The sequence below is a fragment of the Sinohyriopsis cumingii genome, chromosome 10 (assembly GCF_028554795.1).
Source record: "Sinohyriopsis cumingii isolate HCF-2022 chromosome 10, ASM2855479v2, whole genome shotgun sequence".
Lineage (NCBI taxonomy): Eukaryota > Metazoa > Mollusca > Bivalvia > Unionida > Unionidae > Sinohyriopsis > Sinohyriopsis cumingii.
Window position 1 is genome coordinate 117,781,195 of NC_142970.1, and position 4,458 is coordinate 117,785,652.

Below are 4,458 nucleotides of genomic sequence, written 5' to 3' on the forward strand. Positions count from 1 at the left end.
AACACTAAGCTATACACATGACACTGCAAATATATCTTCAGAAACGTGCGCAGCATAGCATGAAAAACGTGAACAAAAGAAACTATGTTCCTTAGGCCCGCATTTAAAATCGTCTCACATCTGCCTTTTCGTTAGGGATTCAAGAGTACACTTATGGAATTTGCAGATGGTTCGTATGCTTTGAAAAGTGTCTTAGATAGGTGTCTCAGTCAAACAATCAAATATGTTCTTGATTGGGCTGTTTGTTCTTGAGGACTTTAAAGATGCTGAAATATGAGAAATGTGAGTATTTGAAATCCCCTTTCGGAACATAATTACTATGTTTTCCCCCCAGTTTTTCATTATATTATATGTTTATATTGCATTGGAATCAGAGTGATTGTGGTATATCCATAACACATGCTCTTAAGGCACTTGAATGCATCACTTATTTGAAGGTAAATAACCGCCCTTATCTAACCTTGTCATTTTATTGTTATTATTATACAGTTACTACAGACAAAGCTTGACCTTAAATAAAGTGAAAGCCAACGCACACCGACAAGCAATCCCCATAATGTACTAATGTGTATTTTTCAGAGCAGTGTGACATGCCATATTACAGCCAGTCACCTGGTAGAAAACAAACGTTAACTTAGTTCGTGACGCTACATAGTAATGCAGTAAAGATACTTACATACTAAAATGTGAGCTGTCTATTATTTCGAGTTGAAATGATAACACTCGCTTGTCGATTTTGGGATTTACTATGGGATGAAATGGTACCAAATGAACCAGACTTGAAGGTTATAATCTTTCCAAATTATATTCAATCAGTTGTCTTTCTCTTGCATGCAAGACACGTGCTTTACCTCTTAACAAGTGGTATTGCTCGATGTGTTGCTCGTCTCTAGAACTAGAGTAGGAATGCCAAAAGCTTTTGGTACTTTGGCGGTGAATTGATTTTAATACTCGTGAAGTACGGGAAACATGCACCACGATCGATCACTCACTCGCTCACTCACTCATGACAATCACGCACATTGGTGCACGAGACAAGTCCTGACATGTATAAGTGATATAACTTTGAGGTTTCACCATGGAGATTCGATTGGCAACAACAGAACTCAAAGGCGATGTTTTGGCGTTGAATGACAATATTTACGATGGACGGGACTATCTTCCAGCCTACTATGATTTTTTCCTACAATGTCCTGTAGCGATTCCATTTGTGATTACCCTCGATGGAGAAGTTGTAAACTCTTTCTCTCTCTCTCTTTCTCTCTCTCTCTCTCTCTCTCTCTCTCTCACACACACACACACACACACCTCTCTCTTGCCGCGATATTAAGTCTACATATATGTAGCAGAATGAAAATGAAGCCAAAAATTTAACTAAAATGAAATAGCAGTTTATTTCTCGACAATATCAAATATTAATTCAAGGGACACTTACATTCAATTAACAGCATTGTGAATTAATTCTCAGATAATCCGAATGTTCCTCACAAAAAACTATTTTTTTTTAATATATAAATGTGGCGACTCTGTTTCATATCCAAAGGTATTTTCTGTATCTATCTTCGAATGGTTTGCCTGTTGCAAACGTTACTCTTTGCATTCCTAAATATGACTATTTTATAAATGTATGCACTATTGCGTTATATATTCAATTTTTCATTCCAGTTAGGATATCTGTGCGGGATTGTGGTCGACTGTGGAGAAACCCTTGTCTATAGGCTGGCAGAATTAGCCCAAAGTTTCAGGGAAAGGGATATTACAAACTTCTTAGCCAGCGCGTTACAGAGGAAGCAATCAAACGATACAATCTACAAAGAAAATCGATCACGGTTTCTAATGCTAATCTAAAAGTGCAAACTGATTCGTTCAGGAAAACAAACACTTTGATTTTGAGAAGGGTAAGCTATAATTCAATATCTGAATTCAAAAGGCTTTAAATTGTGCTGATAATATTTAATAAAGAAATAGAAAGTAAAACGTTGTAAATTCAAATATCAATTATTCAAATAATTGGCATAGCTGGAAAGGACTCAGCGAGTTCTTGAGTTCTACTTACAGGAAAGGAAAAAGGCATTGTGTTGAAGCTGCGGTAAATTAAGCTGACATTCAAACACATTACTGTGATTCTCAAAAGATTTAGAAAGATCGCAAAATCCAAAATATCAAAATTCTCAGATATCGAAATTCAAACCAGCTCACGTTGGATCTTTATAAATTGAAACGTTTATAAATTAAGCTCAGGAAGTAGAAAATTTAGGAATACAGGACAATATTTACCCTCCGATATGTTCTAAGGCGTTTAGTTGTCAATAATGTAAACGTTGCTATGCGTAAACAATGATCACCTTTACATCAGAATTTGAACATGTATGCACTTATTATTCCTTTAAGGTATTGACTACTGGAAAAAATGTAATAATGCTCGAATTAAATAGTACAACGCACAGAGTAAGACGCAACTTCTTTATATCATTTGACAAGTATTATGCACTAATTGCCATCAGCATGTCGAAGTCATTCTTGTCCAAGAATATATTGATTTGTTTGGTTCAGATTACCAGAATTTAATAGATATATTTAGATATGAATTAAAATTGGGTTTGGGGTGATACATGCTGTCATACATTCATTCATTCATCCAATTTTTCAGCCATCTTTCTGTTTTGTATCTATTTTCATCTTTTGCATTTTTGGACAGTTTGATCTCCTCATTCCATATACGCCAGTGTTTACACCGTCTCCATTTTCATCAACATTCTTCAGGCCTCTCATATACTCTGAATGAAGAGTTTCGAATATTGATGTAAAAATATTAATAGTATTGCCTAAAACAGTGTACAAGCAAGCTGTGAAATTTAACCGTTACATCTCCTTTTCGTAATAGAAATAGACGACACCATTTAACGTGGAGAAAGAGTGAGACATTCCGTTAATCACGGGTTCATTTAGTAATAAGTAACTTTGAGAACATGTTCTGTAGAATTCCACTTTTTTGTCAGGACATATTCATGTATACGGTGTTGCCAGCTCAACTCAGCAGATGCTCAGACTTGCTTAACAGCGTCCCCGACAGGAATATATCAATTCATGGAGTGGCAGCATATTTGGATACAGAGGTTATCCGAACATACCTGTTTCCTGAAGACAGAATGATCGTTGACTGGGTCCCGTATCGATTGCTTCCTTCGAATCTTGACCAAATTGATGCAAAGAACCAAGTCTGCGCTTCAGACATCAAAGTGAATAATGGAATTGTTTCTGGCCTCCTATGAATTGGAACGTACTATAAGGTTTGTCGGCCAAGATACACATACAAGTTGGATCTCTATGGAACCGATATCAACAGTGTAGACTATCACTTGCTTTTTCATTTAGGGTCATCGCCAAAACGCTGGATGATTTAGTGTCTGTATTAGTTTTCGCTGACAAACAGTTCGAAGAAGAAAAACTGCTTGATAGTATTGCTGAATATCGAATGGTCAAGCGGATTGATTCAGACACAAATTTCCAGATATTGTTCGAAAGTACGCTATAAAATATGTACATTTAACACAAACATAGGATAAATAGTGCAAACAAGCAATGTACAGAAATAACTACAACAACTAAAGGTTAACAACAAAATAAAACCACAAAAAATCCACATTAAATCTTGACACATACAAGTGTACCCTGATTAGTATATATCGATTATCTTGTCAAAGGACTATATATCACCTTAAGAAAGTAGTATCACCGCTGCAGTGGCCTAGTCGTTGGAGCGTCCGCCTCGGATTCTGGAGGTCGTGTGTTCAAAAACCCAGGCCGAGTCAATAGTACCATTTTTAATAGTCTTTAGTAAGACTTGGCCTGGGTTTGAACACACGCTAGGCGGTTAGCATTAATTAGCAGGTTCGTATTATGACTGGTCGGTCTGGTGCCAGGATAATGGCTGGGTGGGACATCATGCTACATGTTTGTGGCATGATGGCCCAATGCTAGACATAGCTATAAGCTGCCACACAGCCGATGCTGCAGCAATATGATTGAACAATTGTTAAAGCTACGTTAAAAAGACTCGAAATCTCACACACACACACAGACACACACACATACACACACACATTAATATCATCTATATATTCTGAAGTCTTATAGCAGACGATGAGAAAGATTTCATATAAATGAAGTTTATACGGTAAATGTGCATGAATTCATGGGTGTTCATTGTTGGATTCTATACGTAAACTTGTCCATGTTTACTTATGCTCTTTCAATGCATTGTCAACTCAAAAACATACTCCTAAAAGTATATGGTCCATTCATTTGGTGCAAGGTTTTATATTTCGATTTTTTAAATTATGTATTTTGTTTGAATTGATCGCAATATGTTTAAATGTGTTTTCATAAACTTGAGTTACGTTAAAACAGCATATATTAATGGTAAATGTAATAAAGTTTTAATTTGGAGAATCATGT

At 36.1% G+C, this 4,458-nt stretch overlaps 1 pseudogene across 1 annotated transcript; it reads left to right on the forward strand.

Annotated features, from left to right (window-relative positions):
- The first annotated feature begins 708 nt into the window (after positions 1-708).
- LOC149791089 (putative N-acetyltransferase 16) lies at positions 709-3,861 on the forward strand (annotated as a pseudogene). The gene is made up of 3 exons (XR_016423946.1): positions 709-1,234; positions 1,666-1,898; positions 3,000-3,861. The product of XR_016423946.1 is annotated as a putative N-acetyltransferase 16 (transcript).
- Positions 3,862-4,458: the final 597 nt, after the last annotated feature.